Source organism: Canis aureus, chromosome 2, assembly GCF_053574225.1.
Source record: "Canis aureus isolate CA01 chromosome 2, VMU_Caureus_v.1.0, whole genome shotgun sequence".
Taxonomy (NCBI): domain Eukaryota; kingdom Metazoa; phylum Chordata; class Mammalia; order Carnivora; family Canidae; genus Canis; species Canis aureus.
Window position 1 is genome coordinate 71,021,676 of NC_135612.1, and position 11,060 is coordinate 71,032,735.

Sequence of the window (11,060 nt, forward strand, 5' to 3'; positions counted from 1 at the left end):
GTGTTGAAGGTTTCGCTGGTACTCAGTGAAAATATTTGAGTTAGAAGCTGAGTTTCTCTTTTGTTCAGTCAAATATACATATTGAAAAAATTAAGGACAACTCCTAAAATAATGGAAATAGATTATATAACTTTCAGCCAAGTGAAAAGAACCAAAGAACTAGTAATTACTTTGCAAAAACTAACAATAATCCAGTAAAAGTCAGGAGAGGAGAAAACATAAATAAAATAAAAAGCAAAAAAAAATAATGATAGTACAAGTAAGTCCAAACAGAATAGCAATTACAAGAAATGAAAAAGGATTAAATTTTATTAAATTTCAGGGATTCTCAAACAAGATTTACAAAATCCAGCTCCATGCCATTTACCAGAAATAAACCGAAGACATAATAACACAAGAGATACAAAGTAAAGGAATAAGAAAAGTTGCAGTAGGCAAACATTCTCTTCCTCTCATACCCACATCCAATGCAGCAGAAAATTCCATCTAATTGCATCCCCAAACAAATATTTCTCACCTCCTCTGCTGCTAACACACTTGTCAAAGCCACTGTTGCCTCTCCCCTGGCTTATGATGAAGCCTCGCAACTAATCTTTTTATTGTTGCCCCTCTGGTTTAATTCTTCATATAGCAGCCAGAGTGATTCTTTTCAAACATATTCAAAATATGTCTCTGATCAAAACTCTTTGGTAGTTTCCTATGCTACTCAAAGTAAAATCCCACATTTCACCATGTTTTTTAAGCGTTATACATTCTGGCCCCTTGCTTTCCTTTTTGAAATCATCTCATATGACTTCCAACTTGATCAATGCATTCCAGACTGAGGCTAGGCTCTAGAGGAGGATGAAGGTGAAGCAGGAATACTGGGGAAAATCTTGGGACAAACTGGTTGCCACCCTAAGCAAAAAGTAACACCAGAGATATTTGAATCTGGTGATGTATTGAAGATAACTGAAGAAGCAACAAAACCCAAACCTGGTTCAAAATTAGACTAGACTAAATATACTCTTGAGAGTAACAGGCTGGTTATTTGCAGTCATAAATACTATTTATTTCAGTCTAAATTCTACACATGATGTCTGGAAACCAATTTTTAAACGTGAGACACATGAAAAAGCAAGGAGAAAAAAAGTACTGTCAAAAGATGATGCAATTAACATAATCAGACTAAAAGAGGACCCATATTTTGTAACCATCAGAAGGAAAATTAAAAATAACAATGATTAATACATTAAAAGGGTTAGTGGAGATGGACAGCATACATGGGCAAATGGGGTATTTCAGCAGGGAGACTGACAGTGTGAATCAAAGGAAATGTTAGAAATAAAAATATTAGTAAGATAGATGAAGACTGCTTCCTTAGAGGCTTATCAGAAGACTTGACACGATGAGGAAAGAATCTGTAAACACAAATATAGGCCAATAGGAATTACTCAGACTGAAATATGGAGGGAGAAAAAAGAGTGGGGAAAACCAGAACAGAGCATTGGAAAGCTGAGGAACAATATCAAGTGATTTATCATACATGTAATTGGAACCCTAGAAGGGGAAAAGAAACAGATCAGGGCAAAAGAATATTTGAAGAGATAAAGGTTGATAATTTTCCAAAAGTAATAAATGACAACAAACCAGAAACCCACAGAACCCAGAGCCCTCCAAGCAGGAGAAAAATTAAAACAAACCACCTGGGGACACCATATTCACTCTGCTGGAAACTAGGAAAAAAGAGAAATCTTGATGGCAGCGAGAGAAAAAGTCACATTACACACAGAGGAACAAAGGTAAGAATGTCAGCAGATGTCTTGTCTGAAACTATGTGAGCCAGAAGACAATTAAATAACATCTTTAAAATGTTGGGAAAAAAAAAAAAAAAGAACATGTTAACCCAGAGAACAATTGCTCAAAAATGAAGGAGAGATAGACTTAAAAGCAAGTAAAAACTGAAAGAATTAAAAAATAATGCATTGCAAGAAAATGTCTGCCAACTTTGAATTCTGTAGCTGACAAAAATCTTAAAAAATGAAAGCAACACTGGAAGCAACCCAAATTCACCCTACCTGTGAACAAACAAGATGTAATATGTTCATATAATGGGATACCACCAGTCAGTGATAAAAAGAGAAGAACTGATACATATAGCAATGTGCTTGAATCCCCCAAACATAAAACTATGTGTAAGAAACCAGCCACAAATAATATATACTATGTGATTCCATTCATAAGAAATTCTACAAAATGGAAAATTATAGTGACTGAGCAGATTAGTAATTTCATCAGGCTGGGGACATAGAAAGGATTGACCATACTGGGGTAAATGAGAACTTTTAGGGATAATAAACACACTCTTAAACTTGATTGTGGTGGCTATTGCACAACTGTATACACTGATCAAAGTTTATTGAACTGTACATATAAAACAGGTTAATTTTATTGTATGTAAGTTTATATTTCAAAGCTATAATAATTAAATATTTTCAACTCAAAATCAAACAGATGATTCAATCAAAATATAGTAGTACCATAAGTCTTGTGGGGGTCTTAAAAATGTTATGAAAATAAACATTAAACATATTTGAATGATCAAAACTAAGCTTGATAATTTCAGGGAAAATATGAATACAAAATAAAAACATTTCTAGACCAAAAAAAATATTGTGAGAAGTGAAGCTGAGCACACTTAAACCAAAGGAAATTTTATTTTATTTTATTTCATTTCATTTATTTTATTTTTAAAATATTTAATTTATTTATTTGACACACAAAGAGAGAGAGAGCACAAGCAGGGGGAGCAGCAGAGGGAGAGGGAGAAACAGGCTTCCTGTTGAGCAGGGAGCCTGATGCCAAGCTCAATCCCAGTATCCTGGGATCATGACCCCAGCCAAAGGCAGGCGTTTAACTGACTGAGTCGCCCTGGTGCCCCCAAAAGGAAATTTTAAAAGGAGTTCATCAGGCAAAAAAATCATGGTCTCAGATGGGAACTGAAATCCCAGAAGGAATAGAGAGCAGTGGATAGGGTAAATATGTAAGTATAAATGAATGTTGAATGTATGCATAATTGCAATATTTCATGGTGTGCAGAATATATGCAGAATTAAAACATAATAACACAAAAAGTGTGTTTGGGATATTAATGGAGCAAAAGTGTTCCAAGCTCCTTTTATTATCCAGGAAGTGGTAAAATACAAATTTATATTAGACTCTAATAAGTACAAAATGCATATGATAATGTCTAGAACAAACACTAAAAATAGAGCAAAAGAATGGATGACAAACATGCATAGAGGGGTATATGGAATAATAAAATATTTGATTAATGTAAAGGCAGGCAAGAAAGAAAAAAGAATTTCTGTTCTTTGAACAGTTGGAATAAAAAGAGAAAACTAAGATATTTGATTTAAACCATATCAGTAATGGCATTAAATGTGAATGAGCTAAATATTCCAATTATACACTAGATTGTCAGACAAGAAAATAAATAGTGCCAAATGATATACAGCTTATGAGAGGCACACATTACAGAGCACCTGGGTGGCTCAGTTGGCTAAGCATCTACCTTTGACTGGGGTCATGATCTCAGGGTCCTGGGATAAAGCCCCACATTGGGCTCTTTGCTCAGTAGGGAGCCTTCTTCTTCTCCGTCTGCCACTCTCTCAGCTTTGGTTGCTTGCTCTCTTTCTGTGTCAAATAAACAAATAAGTTCTTTTTTTTTTTTTAAAGAGTCACACATTAAACAAAAATTCAAAAAAAATTGAAAGTAAAAGAAGGATAAAGATCCACCACACAGCACTAATCAAAAGAAAGCTAGTGTGATTGTGATTCTGAAATCAGATAATATCAAAGTAAACTTTAAGGCAAGAGGCATTTTTTTCAGAGAGGGAAAGAAACAGAGAAGAGAAAGTGGGGAGGGGCAGAGGGAAAGAGAGAGAATCTTCAGCAGGATCCACGCCCAACTTGGACCCTGATGCAGGGCTCGATCTCACAACCCTGAGGTCCTGACCTGAGCCAAAATTAACAGTCAAACGCTTAATGACTGAGCTACCCAGGTGCTCCAAGGCAAGAAGCATTATTAAAAATAAAGACAGATGTTTCATGAAAAGGTAAATTTACTAGTCATATACAGCAATTCTATATCTACAAGCATATTTAGTAGCATAACTTCAAAGCGTGTAAAGCAAAAGTTGGAAGAACTGGAAGGAGAAATAAAGAAATTTGCAGTCATGGTGGAAGAGTTTACTGAGCTTCTTTCAATGATTGATAGACTATACAGATAAAAATTCAATAAGGAGATAGAAAAGTTGAATAACAGAATTATAAAATTCAACCTGCCTGACAAATATAAGACACTTATACCTCCCAAATGCAAAATATCAGTACTTTCCCAGTGTGCATGGGAAATTTACAGAATTGATCATATGCTAGGCCATAAGAAAGTTTTGACAAATTTCAAAAGATTGACATGAAAGTGTGTTATCTGACTTCAGTAGAATTAACCTAGAATAGAATAACAGAAAGGTAATTGGAAAATCCACAGCTTTCAAGAAATTACATCATATAATCCAAAAGTAAAACAAAAAATTAATGAAATTTAGAAAATCCAAAGAGCACAAATAAACATCAAAACATGTGAAATGCAGGTAAAGACACACTTTGAGGCAGATTTTTAGCCTTAAGTGTGTATATTAGCAAATAAGAAAGGTTGAAGACCTAAGTACGTGCAGCAGACACTGTACTGTCCAGAGACTCCCTTGGGACAGAAGAACTCAATGACTCAGGTGTAGGGAAGTGTGGTAGGGACAGTCCTCAGTGGAGTCTCCTTTGGGGAATTGCCCTTGCCAACACAGAAGCCCGTCTTGTCCTAGACCTCCTCCCAGCTCAGGTGGTTGAGACTTTGAGATCGGCAAAGCCCTTTCTGGGAGTGCACTGCAGGTCAGCTTTTCCTCTGCCCAAACTGCCTTTGTGCTCCCTCAAAGCTGCTGATTCTTCAATTGTCCCTCCATACCTCCTATATACAAGTCCTTGTCCTGGAGTTTATTAGGAGGAAACGCATTATACAACAATAGCCAACTACATAAGTTAGAAAAAGGACCCCCACAGAAAGCTTAAAAAATGTAGAAAGAAAGAAATAATACAAGTAAGAGTAAGAATTACTTTAAAATAGAAAATAAATGTGCTGGGGCACAGAGATGGCTCAGTCAGTTAGGCAACTCACTCTTGATTTTGGCTCAAGTCATGATCTCAGGATTGTGAGATCAAGTCCTGTGTTGGGTTCCATGCCCAATGAAGAGCCTAGTTAAGATTCTCTCTCCCCCTCCCCCTCCTCACTCTGCTCTCTCTAAAAAAAGAGAAAAGAATAGAAAACTTGCTTTTCTGGTATATAATCCAGATTTTCTTCTACTATAAATAATACTGCTCATTTCCTTTTTTTTGTAATTATTGATGAAAATAACATACATAATGAGTTTTCACTATGTGCTGGGTGTTGTTGCACAAATTTTCTGTGGTATTTCATTGAATCCTCATGACAGCCTGATGGATTTTACCCTCTGTGGTGCCGCTGAGCTTGCAGGCACATGGCTCTAATCTTCCCTCAGGTCCACTTGCCCTTCTCCAATGTGTCAAATCTCCCTCTGCCTCGCTCTTCTTAAGGACACTTGTCGTTGGGCTTAGAGCCCACCTAGACAATCTATGTGAACATCTCTCAAACCCTCAATGTAATCACATATTTTGACATGCAAAGTAATATTCATTTTTTTAACTAAATGAGGTAATATTCAGAGATTCCAGGGATTAGGATGTGGAAATATTTTTTTTTTTTTTGGTGGTGGTGGTGGGGGCGGGGGTGGGCAGAGCTCACCATCCAGCCCACCAGAGGGTTCACAGCCTGTTGGATTATAGCTGAGTCAAGCCTGACATTGCAAATTTGCTTAGCAAATCTGGGGAGGGCAGGAAGAGTGTGGCATTACACAGCATCAGAAGGGAATTTGGAGAGTAGAATGGCTCCAACTGCATAGTCTCATGTTTTATAGTTGGAGGCTTTTGCAGACCACTGAAATAGTTCATCTGTAACAATCTGCTGAGGTTCTCAGATTCAAAGAAAATAGCTGGGTATGTATCATTTTTCCCTCAAAACAATACAATTATTACAAGATGATGGGGTTCAAGTTTTCTAAATGGAATCACATGCTTGAACGTAAAAACCATACACAGTGTAAAATCCTTTTGTTCCATTGATAAAATGCAAGGAGAGTATGTAGACTTGAGTCAGACCTGAGACGGAATCCTGGCTTCATTCCTTTTTCTTATGGGACCTCAGACAAGTCTTGGGCCATTCTGAGTCTTGGTTTCCTCATCTGCAAAATGGACCACTTGGCTTGCAGGGCTACCATGAGGCCTCCAACCGAATGTCTGGCCCACAGGAGGGCTTCACAAATGCCTGGCTCTCTTCCTGCCTTCATAGGCACTCACGGACCAGCACAGAAAGAGATCTTTCTGATGGTCATGATGTGGAGGGGGAAAGAACCCGATGTTCTACAAGTGCCAATATCCTCGCAAGGGCCAGATGTGTAGATTGAACTTTTTACTTGTTTTCTTCTAGTTGCAAGTAACAGAGACCTTGCAGGCTCCTTCAAGGATCAAAGGGGTGTTATTGGAATGACAGCGGGGGAGGGGGTGTTTTCACGGAAATATCCAGGCAGAGAAATACCTGTTCTCAGGACAGGATCTGCAGGAGAGAAAGTTATGTCTTGAGTTTTACTAACCTCGAATTGAAATTTTAGTATTTCCTTCACTTATGAATCTAGACATCAAACCACAGTAGTGTTAGCAGTACCTTTGAATTTGTCACAGAAGTCAGAGATAGTTCACATCACACGACTTTTACCACTAAGTATTCACTATTAAGAAGTTAGGACCTCCCCTACCCAGCTCTATGGAGGTATAATTGGCATCTTACATTGTGTAAGTTCTAGGTGCACAGCCTGATGATTTGGTATAACACATATCTCATAAAACAATGACCACAAAAAGACTAGTTAACACCCCATCACCTCACATTGTCACACATTGCCTTTTGTATGTGTGTTTGGTAAGAATATTTATGATCTGCTCTCAGCAACTTTCAAGTAGATAATAAAGTGCTATTAGCTGTGATCACCATGCTATACCCCACACCTCCAGAACATCTTTGTTTTATTACCGGAAGTTTGTACCCTCTGACCAGCTCCTCCCCATTTCTTCTATCCCCTGGCCCTTGACCACCACCATTCGATTTGCAGTTTCTTTGAGTTTGCCCTTTTTAGATTCCACATATAAGTGACATTGCATAGTATTTGTCTTTATCTGTTTGGCTTTTTTCACTTAGTGTAATGCTTTCAAGTTTTATCTATGTTTTAGAAGATGGCAGGATTTCCTTCTTTTTTAATTGCTAAGTAATATTCCATTATATATATAAATGACATTTTATAGATATATCCATTGTATATATATATATTCCATATATATATATATATTCCATATATATATATATATTCCATATATATATATATATATATATATATATATATGACACATTTGATAGATACAATTTTTCCTTTATCCATTCATATGCAGTGGACATATAGGTTGTTTCTATGCCTTGGCTATTGTAAATAATGCTGTAAGAAATATCTCTTTGAGATGGTGATTTCATTTCCTTGGATACATACCCAGAAATGGTATTGCTAAGAAATTAGGGTCTTACTAGTCAGAAACTAGATTGTGCTTTTTTCTATTTTGAAGATTCTATTTATTTATTTGACAGAGAGAAAGGGATCACAGGCAGGGGGCATGAAGGCAGAGGGAGGAGAAGTAGGGTCCCCACTGAGCAAGGAACCCAACTCAGAGTTCAATCCCAGGGCCCTAGAATCATGACCCAAGCCAAAGGCAGACAGACGCTCAACCAACTGAGCCACTAGGTACCCCTAGATCATGTCTTTTATTTTATTATTTTTAAAAAATATTTTATTTATTATTCTTGAGAAAGAGAGAGAGAGGCAGAGACACAAGCAGAGGGAGAAGCAGGCTCCATTCAGGGAGCCTGACGTGGATCTCGATCCCTGGTCTCCAGGATCCCTGGGCTGAAGGCGGCACTAAACCACTGAGCCACCCGGGCTGCCCTAGATCATGTCTTTTAATGTGTTAATAAAGCAGCACATATATTACCGCTTCACAAGTGTGGTTTTAAATTTAGATAATAATATAATCCTCAGTAATCCTCTGCATTTTATACATATATATATTTTTCCCCCTTTTTCCAAGAAGAATGCCAAGGCCTGGCCCAGATGTCAAAGGCCCTGTGACACACAAAGAATTTAGGATCCCAGGTTACACTCTCTGTCCATGGCTCCTGTGGGCAGGTCTACTGTGCATTCTCTCTCTAGATTGGCTGATTTTGTGCAAAGATTCTGTTGAGGGCTGTGCTGAGCACTCTTCTTACACATAATGGGGCATCAGCTCTATGAGATGAGCTCTGAGGGTGATGTTCACTCCTCTCCTACAGACCAAAGGATATATGGGGAGTCCAGTGCCTACAGTTGGTGTGGAAGCACAGGCACGGATGGATCGGCCTTATCAAGAAGGTGTTCTAAGGCCATCCACTGTCCTCAGCTTGGGATAGGGGCTGGCCTCCTGGGGCATTTATGTTCCTCCTCTGGATGGATCCCCAACCTTATCTCTCAGGGCCAAGAATCCAGGGAGTTTTCAGCATGGCCTGGCCTTGTTTTATTTTATTTTTTATATATTTTTAAAGATTTATTTATTTATTCTTGAGAGATACAGACTAAGAGAGAGAGGCAGAGACATAGGCAGAGGGAGAAGCAGGCTTCTTGCAGCGAGCCTGAAGTGGCACTCAATCCTGGATCCCGGGATCACGACCTGAGCCAAAGGCAGGTGCCCAACCACTGAGCCATGCAGATGTCCCCCCCACCCCCGGCCTTGTTTTAGATGCTGGGGACAGAGATGTACACTAGCTCTGGACCTGCCACAAGGAGCTCCAGGTAGGGACACAGAAATAAACATTCACAGCTGTAACTCCAATGCAGTCTGGCAAAGACAATGCAGTGAAGTCACTTTACTTGGAGTCGTTGACAATGCACAGACTGGTTCCTCCACTGGGTGCACCCTTCCCCTGTCTTCTCCTTCTGGCCTGCTTCTTCCATGCATGCACAGTGGGTAGGGCCTGGCCTCCATCTGGCACAGCCTTCACCTTCGCCTTCCTCTGTCATGACATGTACTTCTCTGAACCATCTCTTCATTTCTCTGTCACACTCTGGGAGCACAGGATCTGCCCATTTTCTGCTGCTCAGAGCCAGGCCTGACAACCATGAGGTGTTTAGGAAGTATAGACTGATCGGGTCACATGCATGGTTAATGAGTTGAGCTCTGGAATTGGCTTCCTGTGTGTATGGTCACCAGAAAGTGGCCATTTGCATAGAATTGTGTGGACTACCCCTCCTCCTCTGCACCAACTGTGGGATAGGTGGGTGCCTGCTCATTGGGGACAACTCAAGTAGTGACTCTGCTCTTGTCCTCATTCAGCACAGGTTTTCCACAAGCCATGGGTGGCTGGCCATTGGTGCCCAAGGCCCATCCCTGGGCCCCTATGAGCCCACCTACTGCCATGGTGGACATTTCCAGAAGCTTCCAGTTGCCCTTGCCCACCTCAATCCCTGAGGTCTTCTCTACTTCTCTACTGGAGACTTGATGCCTCCTGAGGAAAGATGGGAGTTGGTGGAAAAATAGCCCAGCAGCCTCATTACTTGGACCAGTTCTGATGTGGGTTCCTCCTGATTCCTCAGGGGTCTGCCACCAGGACTGACCCCAGTTGCCCACAGAGATGACCCCCTCATTAACTCCCTTGCTGTGACTTTCCTCTTTCCCTGCCTCACTGTCTCCTCCTTCACCTAGCTTACCTGGACCACTCCCAAATAAACCCATTTGCACCCAAAGACATTTGCACCTACCTCAGGGTCTGCTGCCAGAGGACCCCAAACCAAGCCACCCTCCTAATCACATACATACTTGTTCTGTATCTACATACTGAGTCTCTCAGTATGGAGATACAGAACTCTCTCTCATACTGCTCTTCCTGAGCATGAGCACGTGACCCCTTTGCATGTAAACCCAGGCATCTATTTACTGGTTACTGTCTGATAGCTTTGTGGCCTCCCATAATGCTACCACAAGAGGCTAGTGTTGGTTATGGTCTCCCTCTGGAGCACCTAAGAGTCCAGCAAGTCTCCCACTGGAATGCCTAAGGGTCCAGCAGGTCTCCCTCTGGAGCACCTAAGCGTCCAGCAATGGATAAAATTCTCAAACAAATAAGACACATTCCTGCCATAGGGCCTTTGTACTGTCTATTCTTTCTGCTTAGAACACCCTTCTCTCAATATACTTGGATTCACTTCCTGTTGTAGGTTGAATTGTGTCCCCCCACAAAAGATCTTTTGAAGTCCTAATCCCCAGTGCCTGTGAATGTGACCTTATTTGGAAATAAGATCTTTGCAGATGTTGTTACTTACGATGAGGTCATATTGGATTAGACTGGGTCCTAAATCCAGTGATTGGGGTCATTGGAGAAAGAGACAGAGACTAGAGTGATGTGTCTACAAGCCAGGGAATGCCAAGGACTGTCGGCAGCCATGAGAAGCTGCAGAGGGACATGGAACAGAAGGACAGGGAGTTCTCACTCAGTCTCCAGAAGGAACCAACTCTGTCCACACTTTGATTTTGGACTTCTAGCTTCCAGAATAATGAGATAATAATTTCTCTTGTTTGAAGCTACCAAGTTTGGTAATTTGTTATGGCAGCCCTTGAAAATGAATATACCCCACCTCTTCAACACCTTTTCAGGGAGGTCCATGCAGAACACCTAGTCAATGCTGCAGGCTACCCCACTCCCCTTCCAGCCCCTTTCTGTCCCCTGTATCTACTGGTAATTTCTCTCAGCTTTTGGAGCCAGGACTGGCTCCCTAATTGGTGGGGCCCAATGTAGAATAAAACTATGGGGTTTTTTGTTCAAAAGT